The sequence below is a fragment of the Mytilus edulis genome, chromosome 14, assembly GCF_963676685.1.
Source record: "Mytilus edulis chromosome 14, xbMytEdul2.2, whole genome shotgun sequence".
Classification (NCBI taxonomy): Eukaryota; Metazoa; Mollusca; class Bivalvia; order Mytilida; family Mytilidae; genus Mytilus; species Mytilus edulis.
The window spans coordinates 55,811,390-55,828,034 of record NC_092357.1 but is presented as its reverse complement, the minus strand read 5'-3'; the positions used below and the strand labels follow the sequence as shown (position 1 = coordinate 55,828,034).

At 31.3% G+C, this 16,645-nt stretch overlaps 2 protein-coding genes across 3 annotated transcripts in view; both read right to left on the bottom strand.

Moving 5' to 3' along the window:
- LOC139503725 (uncharacterized) overlaps positions 1-3,483 on the bottom strand; it is a 50,829-nt gene extending 47,346 nt beyond the window's left edge. The window contains exons 1-2 of one of the 2 annotated variants that reach the window (XM_071293571.1): positions 3,197-3,483; positions 2,046-2,281 (exon numbers count right to left, since the gene is read on the bottom strand). The gene's annotated coding sequence lies outside the window, so the exon portion shown is untranslated. Of the gene's footprint in view, positions 1-2,045; positions 2,282-3,196 lie in introns of those variants that run through there. The other variant, XM_071293572.1, reaches the window with a different exon arrangement.
- The window catches only part of LOC139503551 (uncharacterized), a 186,046-nt gene that overhangs the window by 145,850 nt on the left and 23,551 nt on the right, over positions 1-16,645 (bottom strand). The gene's annotated exons all lie outside the window — the stretch shown is intronic.

The following is a 16,645-nucleotide window of genomic DNA, read 5'->3' as shown; positions in this document are numbered from 1 at the left end:
AACTATTGACACTTGCAGTTATATGGGCTCTTAGGTCTAAATGTGTTTGGTATTGACTGTTGAAGGTCATTCTTGATAAGGCTTCATTGTATCAATATTATCTGACAATTTATTTTCACAAGATTGTCCAATGAAATTTCAAGTAGATGTTCTTTTTTTAAGATTTCAAAGTCTAAATCTTGTTCTTGGAATCAAATTTAGCACTCTAATCTTTGTCTGAGTAATTTAGATATCTTCTTACTGTTTTGTGGCACATTCATCATGGTATTCGTATTATTAAAAGAAATATCTGACATGAAACATGTTTTTGACACTCAAAATTTCAAAGATTTCTTTATCAAGAAAATGTCAATATTTCCAATAATTTGAACGATCAATACATGATAATTTATCTTTAAATGAGTGTTTTAGTCATTTTAAACCATTTTCTCAACATAGGATTCCTACAAAATTGACAAATGTCCTCGGGTGGAATTTAAGTCCAAACAAAAATTTATGAATTGGCGTTGGATGTGGATCTAAGAAAGGCTTTTCAAAGCACAGGAAAATATGCATAATTGTACAACACAAAACATAACCAAATATTTTAACAGTCTTCACGCTGAGTGGCAGCCCAGGCAGCCTAGGCTTGTAAAATTGCTCTCGGGCCTGTAAAAATCATATCTACAGGCCAACAGAATCTAACTAAAAAAAAATTAAAATTTAACTTTGGGCTGTTTTCAAATGCATTTGAATAGGCCCATATGGTTGGGACTCCCCTTTTGAGGTGTAACACCACTAATTCAGGCCCGGCCAGAAAGCACATACCAGAAAGTAGTACATATTTAACACAAAATAGTTCCTACAAATGAGTGTAACTTTCGAAATATGTAGAATATTTAGGTATTTTTGGATTCAAATGAAAGCTGAAGGACTGGTGATCATTGTAGAACACTCTTGGACTTTTAATTTTGAATATTAAAATAACTGCACCAATTTTTAAAAAGAGGGTACATTTTGTCTGTTTGTCACATCTGAAGTACCTGTTTTGGTACATCTGAAGTTCCAGGAACCAGTTGATGAAATTTGAAAAAAAAGTAGGCAGGACAGGAGTTTTGAGTAAAAAAAAAAGTCAGGATGAGACACTTGCAAAAAAAAAAAGTCAGGACGACAATTTAGTTAAAATAAGTCAGGATAAACTAAAAAAAAAAGACAGGACCGAACAGAGTGAAAAATAAAAAGGCAGGACAGAGATTACAGCTAAAAAAAAAATGCAGGACAAAATTTTTCATCCTAGCCCCCCCCCCCCCCCCCCCCCCTAAAAATCAAATGGTAGCTCCCTTAGCATGAACTTCAAATTTTTTCTCTATTTGTGTGAATGATTAATAATTCTGTCTATGGTCATCGATGCATTTATCAGAGGCTATTTATAAACATTGATGTCTAGCATGTTATGTGCAAGGAACTGATCAATTCCAATAAAATTATCAAAAGTCTTTGGGACACTTGATAATAAGGTAGATCATTTAATGTATAACAAGGTATAACAATGCAAAGGGAAATTTTTCAGTTCTTGAAATTAAGATTTTTTGTGCACATGGCAATTTCATTGGAGACGGGTCCTATAATCCCTCAACTGTTACCATTTGGTTACCCTCAAATACCCTTTCTGCATCAATCAACAACTTTTATTCATGTGATAGCATTCTCAGGTCATATTGACTTACTAATGGGTCAAAGTATTTTGCTAATTATGTACAGGTTACAATCACCTGCCCATGCAGGTGCTGTTTCATATCATAGACCCTTATAATAAATGTGACAATTGACATGATACGATGATACAAGGAGGTCATTTGAAGATCCAGGGGGTGTTCCAGGGATTTGAAACCCTCTTTTTTTCACTCTTTTGAATGGGAACATATGATTGGAACCCCCTTTTTGCATGGCTGGATCCACCTCTGAAGTTTAAAAACACCAGTTTGCTGTCTTAACTCTTATTAAAAAGATATAAAATAGAAGTTGTGATTCTTTCCGTTACCATCACATTTTATAAATAAACAAACCTTATTACTGCATTATTAATCCAAAGTTAATTGAAATCCACATGAAATCTCCACATTCTTTACAAATCCACAGTAATAAATTTCCATTTTAGTAGCAAATCAATTTCAAATTATGTAACTGAAATAAATCCTTCGATCCCAGAAAAAAAGTCTATTTTCTATAAATCCATGCTTTCAAGCTCAGGTGAGATACAAGTATATTACGAAAATCCCAGGTAAAAATTTCAGGTGACAATCTACAAAATAAACATTACAGTTTATATATTGATTATTGGAGAATTAATTATCTAAATTGTTTGAGGCCTTTAGACATAAATTCTTTTGTATTTTTTATAACCTATTGATTAAAAAATAAACAAATGTGTTTTTGACCTGTGGTGTTAAATATACTCGATTACTCTATAATTAGTACACTTATTTCAAAAGAAGGATTTATCTAAACTTAGATTTTTTTCTTATTGATTTAAAAATGTTAATTTCATTCTTATGAAATATACACAATGACATACTCAAAGAATTATATTTTTAAATCTTATTTTTCTTGTGGATAAAGCAATATGCATTAATTAACAGCAATTCGTAATTCAGTGCATAAATAAATCCTTCTAAAAAATTATCTCGTGTATGTTTATTCAATGTGCATAAAAAATACAACAAAATGTTTGGGATTTTTACCTTCTATAAGTTTGAATACACTATTTTGCAAATTTCATGTATGTTTTCATTTTCAGTAATTATACTTATAAATAGTGTGCTAAATGTGCAAGGCAGAAGAACTGTGGTATACTTTTTTCTGTTATTAAAATATAACACCCATTCATGGTTGATCAATTAACATGTTAATTAGGACAATCCAAGGTCAAGTGTAGAAAGTGTAAAAGTTTTTTAAAACTTTATCAAATTTTAAAATTGACATTACATTGACGTGTGAGAGATATTTCTTCTTTCATGTATTTAAATGAACATTGCATTTCTAGATTGTGTAATATATTTTGGGTTTAAAAGAAAAAGAAAAAAGCACATTTTTTAAAAGTTACTTAAAATGAAAATCAACTTTTTATTGACATAAATTCAATAATCATGCAGAATTTAATTTGAAATTAAAAATTCCCCCTTATAAAAAAAACTAATAAAAACTTAAAATATATTACCTGTTACGAATTAATATATAGAATCAATTTTATAAATAAAAATCCGATATTTCTCTTCAAATGAATTTGAAATCAACAATGCATCTAAAATGTTTAATGTCCATGGCATACAAGTTCTCCTTTGATATAGTTAACAAATATTATTTCACCTTTTAAGACTTTGAATCGACACTGCAATTAACATGGTAGTATTATAATACTAAGCACTTGTTTAACAAATTAAGACACGTATTTGAAACCGACACAGCCTATTGAATATCATTTAAAGATTATGATATTTAAAGAATAAAATATCAGACTGTACTTCAGAAGATTAAGCACAAATTAAACAATAGTTCCTTTCACAGATCAATGAAAACTCGGGGATTTAAATATAAGCAACAGGGGCAGATAACCCAAAAGAGGTTCCTTTATATTTTCATTTAATAATGTTCAGAGTTTTTAAAAATTTACTTCAACTGTCATGACCTCAAATGTTTGGGTCTCTTGTCATGCTTATATCTGACTTTACAGTTCAGATTTTTCTCATCATTGAAGGCTTTAAAAAAAGTTATTTTTTTATACCAAGGGACTGGACTGTTTAATATATAATTTGCCCTCGGCCAATATAATCTGAACAGGTCCATATGTAACATATTGACCTCGTCAAAAATCCATAATTGTTAATATTGAACAAGAGGTATATCAACCTCAGACTTCATTTTCAATGGGTACATATATCCTTTTATTGACCTCATACAAAGGCTTTAATTGTATATTGTTGGTCGGGTACCAATTTTCTGTAGTTTTCAAAATTCCATCATATACACAATTTACGTTTTTTCCATAGAGTCAAATTGACTGTTTATCATTCTTAAAACTACAAATTTTAAAAATTATAAAAAACAATTTTCACAAACCACTAAAATTGATACCTATAAGGAAAAGTACTTCTAGAGTATATGTAAAGTACTGATATTGTCAGTGTGGGGTATGTTATCTCAAGGATTAAACTACACTGCATTTTAAAGGTACCAGGAATTTGATGTCTATATGATAAATAAACACTGGGATGTTATAATCGTGTCCTTAATAAATCAATGAAGATCCAATTAAGTATCTATATGAGAAAATAATTTATCTTTAGTTGAAATATTTATATGTAATTGTGGTCCAATTGTAACTAATCATTTATGTATAAGATATTATTAAATTATAAATGTGGTCAAAATATAGTGACCTTAAGCCCCAAAAATACTGTAATTACTCTTATGGCCCCTTTTTTCTCATTTTGGAAACATTTTTAGTATATTGTATATTCCAGAAGTATATGCATATGCAGGGGATGATCAAGCCATTTTTAATAGTGGCCGGGTTACAACCCTGAGTATGCCATGAAAAATTCACATAATAAAAAAAACACCTTTTTTATTTTTTAAACCAGAATGTGTCAAAAGTACATGGATGCCCCATCCTCACTATCATTTTCTATGTTCAGTGGACTGTAAATGGGAAAAAAAACTCTAATTTGGCAATGAAATTAAAAAGATCATATCATAGGGAACATGTGTACCAGGTTTCAAGTTGATTGGACTTCAACTTCATCAAAAACTATGTCGACCAAAAACTTTAACCTGAAGCGGGACAGAGGGACGAAGGAATGGATGGACGGACGGACGCAGAGACCAAAAAACATAATGCCCATAAATGGGGCATAATAAATAGGGCATAAAAAGACCCTATCCCCCCCACCCCCGCCCCTGGATTGACCAATGATATGGAGTGTATCTTCATGTTGATAAGATAATCAAGGTCTTGTATTATATATTCGTATTTCTTGATTACAAAAGGTGATGCAAACAGGGAGGGTAGTGCAAGGACATCAGAAAATTAAGTGCCCTTTTGTTGATGATCAAAAATGATTTCTATTCAAAACACCTAAACATTTTGATTTCTTACCAAGTAGTATAAAACACTGAGAATAAGTATCGCAAGATTCAAGCACAAAAAATTGTGAGAAAAAATGCATAATTATATGGTAATAAACTGTTAGTGCTTTCAGTCATCAGAAAAGAATATATATATATATACTATATAAACCCTAAAGGAATATATATATTTCAGTGTAACCTTCAAAATGCAGTAAAAATTTTGTAAAAAAAAAGTTAAAATTGCTGAATCATGCTTTCAATGAAAACGTTAATTTAACTCATGTAGCTTTTTAATGTTGTTTATTTTTATTTTTGCTTTTTCGGTTTTGTGCTTTTGAATGTACATAATAATATTTCATTTCACTGTTTTTGTTAGCATAATCCACAAATGTAACTTACCACATTCAGAGTTTATATTCTTTGATCTTTTTAATATATATATTTAAAAAAATGATATTTTCTCCTGTTCTAATGACACCTACTCAATATTTCATATCACTTTTAAAGTAGGAGGGAACCACTTACATTTTAACATTTCAAAAATATTTAATTACTTTATACTTCATTAGATTGTGAACAACACCACAAATGAGGGATAACCCCTCAATGAAATGACTATCCCTTTTATGGGAGATACATTTCAAGTTATAAAAATTACTTTTTTATGAAAAAACATTTCTTTAATACTGTAAATTCAGAAATTATTGTATGCATAATTATTATTGCGATTTTTTTCATTTTATGCCTAAACTGCGATTTTAATTTTGCGATATTGAGAAAAAACCTGTTTATTCATACAATTAAAATCAAAATGCGAGTTTAAATTATTGTGATTATAACCCTAACGCATTTTTCGCAATAATAAAAACATTGCAATAATTTCTGAATTTACAGTAGTACAAAAGGTCAAGGTTTATTTGCAAAAACTTTTCCCAAAGAACTATACATCTATCAGGTATTATATTGTCAAAGCCATATGTGACTTTTTGTCCATAAATTTTGTAATATTCATGGACTTTAACATTCTTTATTATTGTAAATAAGTGGACCCCTCTTTCAGTAAAGTTGTTTTAGTTATAAAATTTACCCTTTGTCTGTGGAACAGACCCTCATTGAAGGGATATCTTCATGTAAAATTTCTTATTTGCTACAATTTCAATATCTACCTATATACATGTATATTTATTTGAAAATTATTTTAAATGTCAAGTCCCAATATCAAAAACAACTTAAATAAAATAACTGAACCATATCATAACATAATCATATTATTTATATAATCCTTTAATAGTTTAAATTTTGTTGAAGGTTCATAAAACTAAATTATGTCATAATTAAGAAAATGTTTTCGTAACAATTTGAATTATGGACGATTTCTGTGATCAGCCATTGTTTTCCTTTGTAGAGTTAAAATCTGGTACAGTTTAAAATATGCTTCTAAAATTAAAAAAAATATAAAGTTTCTGACTTGTGTGCTTTTGTATTAATCAAGTCCAGGCCAGATGTTAGAAGGCTTAAATACTGCACATCATGAATGATGCACTCATCCACTGTCAATGAAACAATTTATGTCAGAAGTTGGTTCAGAACATCAAATTGCATATACATGTATTTACTTAAAGTAGCTTTTAGATCCTTATCCGATATTGTGAAAGGCGAACTATTTTAGATTTTAATGCTGCAAGTTTGTTATTCTTTTTACCAGTGCGAACGTGACGAAAGAAGTAATTTATTTTACAACCTTTATTTTTTTTGTCAATCATTGTCATGATCATCATGAGTATTTCTTTGTGCGTTTTGTTTCAATATGCAATGTTTACAGTAGTATATGCATGATGTTCAGGGATCATATTACAACAATGAATGATTCTAATATGTGTTCTGCAAACAAATTTCCCAAACTTTCAAACTGTTTACCATCATTGGGGACCATGGAAAGAGGGGAAAGAAACATGTTTATAGCTCTAATTATGTTTTTCGCATAGAAACAGAAACACATTGATCTGAATCAGGATTTAATGTGAGGGGTTGGGAGCTATCACGGGGGGTCTCAACATGTTTTTTTTTAGTACAGATGTGCAGATGGGATTTCAAAAACACACCCCATTCATTATATATATATTATAGTCTAACTCTTGTGAAATCCTGAACATATTTCATGGCATCAGAACTCATTCATATATATTCCTTGGTTATAACATATTTTTTTTTTACACATTGACATGATTTTAAACGATTAAACAGCATCAATACAAAAATCTTATCGAAAGATGAAAGTTATTGACCCGCCGTGGGAGCTATAGGACCATTTTTTGACAAACAATAATTCATGATTGGGCGTCAACTTTCAACCGTTTCTAACTGTACAGCTTATTTATTACACCTCAAAAGATTGGCTGTATCAGAGACATCTGGCTGTCATAAATGTATTTGTTTAAACTGAAAACAGTATATCAATATATATGTTCCTGGTCAAGTTAAGCTATAATAACTTAGCGTCTCTTCAAGTTGACATATTCAACTTTATTGACTTATCCAGAGACGGATTTAGAGGTTTTTTCAGGAGGTCCCCCCCCCCCCCTCCCCTTTTGTGGGAAAATTATGGTTAATTATATAGGGAATCACTAAAGCATGACTGGATTGGGCCCCTCTTTCGTCGGGCAGTCATTGGGCCCCTTTACGAAATTGCTGGATCTGTCACTGGTATCAAAGACTAGTACATAAAAAAAACGTCCCTTTACAAATATCTTCAACTTGTCAGAATAGAGGGCCCTCATGGGGTTTTTGATTATGTGATTACTTGGCCGTTTTTTTAATGATTATTTGATTATTAAGCCAAATATTTCATGATTATTTGATTACCTAGGACTGTATTTTTAGTTTATGATTATTTGATTACTAAAGATAAGCAAATATTTAATGATTATGTGATTATATTGGCAAAAAAATGGTGATTATGTGATTACTAGGACCCCCCCATGAGGGGCCTCAGAATATTTATGATCATATTGAATGTGGGCAGTATTCATTTTGGAAGAAGAAGAAGATCTGAATATTATCCGGATCATGACATTGTAAACTAATTCACCCATGACACAGCAAAAATCAATTCAAATAATCTACTAATCTACAAAGGACATAGCTTATCTATATAGATATGTACGTTTTTGTAGTATATGTCGTTATATTAGTTTATGGTTGTGTCTTCAAATATGTATCATATTTGTATAAAGATTAAGATTGCATTGTAAACTCGTAAATTTTTGTATATATCGGCTGTTTCCGTAACAAAACTGTCAATTACTGTTTATTTTGAAATAAAAAATTAATGCAATTTACTTTTACCTACTTCAGGTCACAAAAGAATGTTTGTTAAGTACAGTTTTGATGTTTACTGTGCTGCATCTAAAAGGCACAAAAGTCAAGTAAAAATTCACAAGTGGCATATAAATTTGAAACATTTGTATGTGAGTTTGCAATGATAAGAAAATCTGCACTCTTGATAGCACTCAATGGCACAATGATGTTGAATAATAATTTAAAATTTTAACTCTTTTTGGTTCAATTATATCTTTCTGGAATACTAGCCAAACTGATTTTTTGTTAAATATATGTATACTAGAGTAATTTTGTAATTTAGATTGAAAGTGTCATGGAATTGAGTTTACAATTGTAACTAAATTATTGGTATCAAAAGAAAGACCAACTGCAACAGTACATAAAACACAACATATATAGAAAACATAAGACTGTGCAACACAAACCCCACCATAGATGGGGATGATCTCCTGCTACATATGTGCACCCGTTGTGATGCTTATATATATATGTAAGAATAAACACGGTGCTAATACGTCTAATAAGGCGAAAAGAGGATGGGTTTGCGGTTACGACGATTGGAACATATCCGTCGAATATTAAAAAAAAAACAATTATTGATCAATCAGTACAGTGTTTGTAAAGAAAACTATTCTTACCTGTTATATAGTTAACGTTGTATGTGATGTTCCACAAAAGAATAGTTTGAATTGAAAAAAGCCTGATACAATTTATAATAATAACACTTCCCGTGTCCAAATCTTCCTAATGAAAATAACACAATTCGCTAAGTCACACTCGACTCGTCTAGATTACAGATTTGGTTCAAAATTAACAGGGAAAAATTTAAGGTAAACAAAAATATCATTAAATTTCAAACGAATAACACGATAAGCTCTGAAAAATAAGAAAATTTTTGATCAATAGATTAATAAGAGATTACAGGATTACAGGATTAACGCCTGGGCTACTGGTCACATCAAAATATTAATCAACAAATTAAACGTTAATCCGTTTTACTTTGACTGCATACTTTACGCTAAATTGTCAAAATTGGAGGATCGCGAAGGGATTTAATGATAAAGTTGGGAAAAAATACTCAGACGTTCAAAAAGTTGGAAAAAAGCACTCACTCAAATTTTCAGAAAGTGTATTTTTACAGAGAACATTATATCAATCAATCAATCAATCAATCAATCAATCAATCAGTTATACTCAGACGTTCAAAAAGTTGGAAAGAAACACTCACTCACAACTTTCAGAAAGTGTATTTTTACACAGGACATTATATATCAATCAATCAATCAATCAATCAATCAATCAATCAATCAGTTATTCCATCAGTCAATTATTCGTTCATTCATGTTGTGGATCAATGCAATCGGTGAATAAAAATAATGTTTATCAAATTATTGAACCAATGCATGTATATACCATAAACTTATAGTCTTTTGTGCTCGATTTTATCATTTTCTACGCAAAAATATCGTATAATCGTCATTTATCTCTTCTCCCTGTCTGTTATGAAGTAAAAATATGGCAGATAATTTATTGTCGTGTTTTGAGGCCGTAGTTTACCGATTGTCACCTTGTAGTAAACAATAAATAAAGAAGGATGGATACTGAGCACGTGTATAACATGTAGAATAAGATAATAGTTTATTTCAGTGACAGATCCATGCGTATTTTTATTTCATAATTGCGATCACCGGATTTTTACGAGGAGGGTCACGCTAAGGTCACTTTGAATACGGAAAATATGTCGGCGAATTGGTTGCTTCTGCAATTACAAAACTGAAGTAAACTTCTTCTTAATGTGAAATTTTGCTCCACTTGTGTCATCTGTCGTTTTGAGTATAGTAAATTATATATATATTCAATGATATTACAATATAGATGATATTACAGAAAATGATAAATAAATTTTAAAACGGCACTTAGTAGTGTCGTTAATATTAGTTCAAACTTAGTGCTAATAAGTCTAACTCGGATTGTTACAAACGGTCAACAAACTGTTGGTAGCGTCTGTAAAACGTGCAACGTAATAACAACAACTTTACCGCTTACAACCTATGGTTTACTAGCTTTAGGAAGCAACCCCACCCCATAAAAAATTGAAGGAAATGATGACTTAAAGCTGACCAGTCTATTAATATTTTACTCCTAAATAATTCATGTTTAATGGGTTGGGGGGGGGGGGGGGGGGGGTAGAGCTATATCAATTCTAAAGTCTTTGGATTTTAACCGACCAAGAAACGAGCCATTACATAGTTGTTCATTGATATGGACGCTACACTAAATTCTAAAACATGCAAATGAAAAAATGAACAAAATTTAAATAAAACACACAAGACAAACAAAGACTAGAGCCATAATGTGGGATAGGCACAGTAATGATGCGGGGTTAAACATGTTTTATGAGTTCTCAACCCTACGCCTTTATCTCTAGATTATGTGGAATAAACAAGCATGCATGGTTTATAGCAAGAACATACTCTTAAAAAAACGAAAGTAACAATACACCGAGTTATAGAATATCGTTAAAAGCTTATTATTTAATTTGAAATTAGTGTTCAGTATTTGTAAACTACAAGAGTGCACACGCTGAAATGTCTCGCCTTCTTTACTTATCATTGATATCATGTTGATAGACCTAAATATAAAGGTTTGTTACAACTGTCACATAAATTTGAAATTAACCAAAAAACTAAACATTGACCTATGAATCATGAAAATGAGGTCAAGGTCAGATAAACCATGCCAAGCAGACATGTACAATTAACAATGCTTTCATACAACAAATATAGTTGACCTATAATAATTGCTTATAGTTTCAGAAAAACAGACCAAAACACAAAAACTTAACACTGAGCAATGAACCGTGAAAATGAGGTCAATGTCAAATAAAACCTGCGCTACTTACAAATAGATCATAGAATATTTCCATACACAAAATATAGTTGACCTGTTGCATATAGTATTAGAAAGAAAAAAAACTCAAAAACTTAATTTTGACCACTGAATTCCATGAAAAAGAAGACAAGGTCAGATGACATCTGCCCAGCTAGACATGTACACCTTACAATCATTCCATACACCAAATATAGTTACGTAGACCATTTGCATACAGTATAAGAAAAACAGACCAAAACACAAAAACTTAACTATAACCACTGAACCATGAAAATGAGGTCAAGGTTAGATGCCACCAGCCAGTTGGCCATATACAGTCATTCCATACACTGAATATACTAGATCTTTTGCTTATAGTGTTTGAGATATGCACCTGACCACCAAAACTTAATCTTGTTCACTGATCTATGATTTGAGGTCGAGGTCAAGTGAATACTGTCAGACAGTCATAAGGGCACATACCAAAAACAGTTATCCTATTGCTTATAATAAGAGAGAATTTAACATTACAAAAAACCTTAACTTTTTTCAAGTAGTCACTGAACCATGAAAATTAGGTCAAGGACATTGTACATGTGACTGACGGTAACTTCGTAACATGAGGCATCCATGTCTTCTACCCTCTAAAATATAAAGCTTTTAAGAAGTAAGCTAACGCCGCTGCAGCCGTTGGATCACTATCCCTATGTCGAACTTTCTGCAACAAAAGTTGCAGACTCGAAAAAAAAACCTGATACACGACACGAATTTGTATAGACAACCATAAAAATCCCTGTTTACGCTGGGAATGTAGTATATATCTATATATGTTCCTAGTATATACGGCTAAAAAAAGACTATCACTGAATTGACAAAACCAATCATTGTCGATGGCACCTAACCCTCAATAATCAAAAAGAAAAAGAGGGCAACATAGTCTTCAACAATACCTATACAGGTGTCTGTATGCACTATATATGTCAAGCTCTAAATGTGCATCAGTAGTTTCAATGGTATAATTAAACACGTGGTAGATATATTATTATTTGAAAATTGAAAAATAACAAGTCAAAATGAAATATAATTTCAAGGTTATAATTGTACCTATAAAACATTTGTAATATTCTTTTAAACTTTCAGTGAAAATAAGATATTAAAATCCCCCCTCAATAAAAACAAATTTGAATTTGATGTTATCTTTTGACAAAATTATTTGTAGTTTGAAAATTACCGTGAAAATTAAAATGTTAAAAGTAGAATTTAATTACTTAATTGAAATTAAAAACACATTATCAATTGTATCTCAAATAAAATATACTGTGTTGAAATTAAATTCTACCAGTGATTTTTGGACGGAACAAAAGGTATTTCTATTTTAATTTTAGGACAATTTTTAATAAAAAAATATTTAAAAGAGTATCATATGAGGGTCTGGATTGGGTCCCTTATTTCTATATTCTTTACTCTTTTGTAAGTTCATTTAACTCCCTCTTTTGTATTTACCTGGTATTTTGTCCATTATTCGCTACTCTGTATATTTTTGCACCCTATTATTCTCTATTCTTTAGGGGGGTAACCAATTTTTCTCTTTTTCTATTTATTTCGCCCTTTCAATGATTCTGCACTATTTGTCCATTGGTCTATATTCTACAGTCAACCTAAGCAGGTACTTTCTATACTAACGTTAGTATAGAAAGTACCTGACATACGTTACATTATTTTGTTATATTATAATTCTATTTCGTAATAAACAAAACAAAAAAAGGGAATTGGGCTAATATGTTCGGTCCGCAATACCGTAAAAAAGTAACATTATTCTACATTTAAAGATTACAAAACTTATACAGCCATATATACACCTACCGATGATGCGCCATATACTACTAGCAATTGTTTATATAGAGGGGAAATTTCGACAGAAGACTTTACGACAAAAGAGAGTGTGTCCGATGCACACAAAAAAAAGGAACCGTAAAAAATGATAACGACAAAAATTAAAAAACAGTCTTCGTAGATGGGGTTTTCAAAATAGAGAATAATAGGCAAAACCAAGGCAAAATCTACAGAAAATTGGCCCCAAAACTAAAGAATATAGAGAAAAAAAGGCTACAAAAATAAGGTGCCAAAAAATAAAGAAATGCGAAAACGACTTAAATAAAACTTATATTTGAAGGATTTTCAATCCAGACCCACTTATCAAAAGTGCAGAATAATCAGTTCTGATAATCTTAAATTGAAAAAAGCTCCAATGTACAATCTTTATATTTATAATTATGGTATCTTAATCAAGCTTTCAAATCATGTGTTCAACTTTGCTTCGTTATTCTTTCTCGGTTTCACATTTTTCATGTTAGGACCTTTTAAAGCTTACTCTACTGCATGAGTTTTGCTCATTGCATGGTAACCTATAGCTGTTATATCGTTGCTTACATCCATGTCTTTGTACTCTGAAGTTTGTTATATCTCCTTATGTTCTTAATTAGTTTGATTCTAAACTTGGACTAAGGTTAACTGATTGACTCAGTCCTTCAATATATGATATAATCAAAATAACAAAATAGCCGACCTAACTTTCTAATGATGTATAAAAAATCTCAATAAAATACTTTATAAACAGCAAGTAAATAAACGCAGAGACTTGATGTGCTAAATCTTCAAAAATAATACGAAAGTGAATTATTTAACTTTTGTAATAATATTTCAGTTAATGTTTAACACCTTAATCGTAAAATCGTATTGTAGTCATTTTCAATAGAAGAATGAAATTACACGAACTTCAATATTCATAAAAACAAATATTGAGAAACATTTCTATTATGGATATTTAAACTCCAGACGTTCCTGCCGCTGTGTTTTGTTTGTGGAAAAATAAATGTTCACCTAATTAGTTTTGGTCAATATTGAATTTACCCGGCAAGATTATGCCATTTTTATTTTCGTTTTGTTCACGTTTTTTTTTTTCTGGTACAATTTTTTTTTAAATGCGCAACCTTTCAAACTCTATGCTAAAATTAACGACAAAAGTTGTTTTAAATTTTCCTCTTTTGCATGGTCAACGGTGACCACGCGTATCTTCTCAAATCATTAACAATGCCCGTGTCTGTACATTGTAGTTAATCTTAAGTTTAACTGCTTAGCAAGTTAACTATAAAGTTAAACATTTAGTTACTACAAATTACAAATATGACTTACAGGCGCAGATCAGCAAATTTTAAAGAGGGGTTCAAACTCATGCAAGTCACATAAAAAGGGAGTTGTAATCATATGTCCAAATACAATAAAATGCTTCGCTGAGCACAGTATTATACGACAGCAGAGGTTGAACCCTGAACAGGTGGGGGAAATTTGGACACAATATTCAAGCTTGATACTGTCTGAATTTAGATTGTGACATAATATAGGTTTCTGACACAAAACTAATGTCAAGGTCTAAAAAATCTATTGAGCAATACTGTACAATTGAAGATTTCTTCTTGAAACTTTTCAAAAATTTGAAATTTGAAAATTTTGATAAAAAATTAAACCCTTGAAAAAAATAGAACCCCAAACTTTTTGAATTCCCCTTGGAGCAATTACCACAACACTCGATCTCAGCCTTTCCTTTGTAGTATGGAACCTGTAGTACAATTTCAGAGAGATTCATACACTTAAACACAACCCCAAGTAATTGTCTGGAAACTAGAAAAATGTTTTTTGGCCCCCAAATGCAATTCCTGCATGAATAGGGCAAAAAATCTAAAACTCAATCACAGCCTTCTTTTTGTGATATGGAACTTTGTGGTACGAGAGATCCATACGATTTACCCACAAGTTATTGTCCAGAAACTACAGAAATGCTTGTTTGTGTCCCCTTAATTCCTAAACTGTTTACACCATTGACCCCAAATAAATTCAAACCTTTTACTTGTGGTATTTAATATTATGGTACAATTTCAGTGCAATTGAAATACTTATACACAAGTTATTATCCTGAAAGTAGAAACATGCTTGTTTTGGGCCCCTAATACCTAAACTGGTGGGACCATCATCCCAAAATCAATTCCAACCTTCCTTTTGTGGTATTGAATCTTCTTATAAAATTTCAAAAAGATCAATTTACGTAAATTAAAGTTATTGTGCAGAAACCAAATATGTCTTCAGACGACGAGAACAACGACGACATCATACCAGAATGAGGGTAGGAGGGGTCTGATCCCGAAATCCAGAGCTTAAAAACACGAAATCCCGAATTCCCGGGCTTAAAAAACACGAAATCCCGAAATACCGGGCTTAAAAAACACGAAATCCCGAAATACCGGGCTTAAAAAACACGAAATCCTGAGGTCCCGAAATATGAAAAAAGAATTCCAGGATTCCGAAAGGGTCAATCCCGAGCTTAAAAACACCCGATCCCGGAGTCCTGATAAAGATCCTATACCTCCCCTCCCCCCCCTCTTCCCATACCATTATACGATCCCAAATGTTTTTTTACTGTCTATTAATAAGCGTTAGTGGTCAAACAAAAGGTAGACATTCAAACTATTCTATGAACCCGCCATTGACTAAAGCATTTTTCAACTTTTTGAAAGTTTGGCTGTACTTGTAGAAATTACGAGAATGTTGTTTATAATACTAGTAAATACAAAGCTGATCCATGTTAACTTTTTGGTCCTTTCAATACACCGATTATCCGGTAAACATTGTAATGAGATCTTTTTCGGTAAAATCATTAAATTTAGGAGATGTATGATTGCCATTGACCAAAACAAAACAAGGGGATATGAATACTCCTTGTTTTTGAATGGGGATATATGGTTGATATTTCCTTTAAAAAATGCATGGCTAGATCTGTCCTTGTTATAAATTATGCCGTTAATTTTCTAGTTTAAATTGTTTTACATTTTTATAGTCAACTATGCAGTATGAGTATTTCTCATTGTTGAAAGCTTACCTCCACTTCAATTGAACTATGGATGATAGTTGCCTCAGTAACAATCATACCACATCTTACTAGTATTTTTTAAATGAAAGTAAACAGTATCAACAACATAATGTACAGGCATGTCAAAACTATTGGACATCATTGTTGATATTTTCAGTCGTTCAGTCTGTTAATTTCGTTTTTCTACCACCATTTGTCGTGGTAATGAAGTGAGAATTCCCAAACACTTACAGAAACAAGAGTGCAACTTACTTATAAGAGTTAACATCTGAATGAACAAATTATTGGGATCTTGGGTTATCAATGGTACCACTCATATTGTTACAAAAGTAAAATCTCTTTGTTTGATGTCAATTCTTTATTAAGGGGAGGTAAGTCAGACAATACAATAAAGGAATCTTCAGAAAA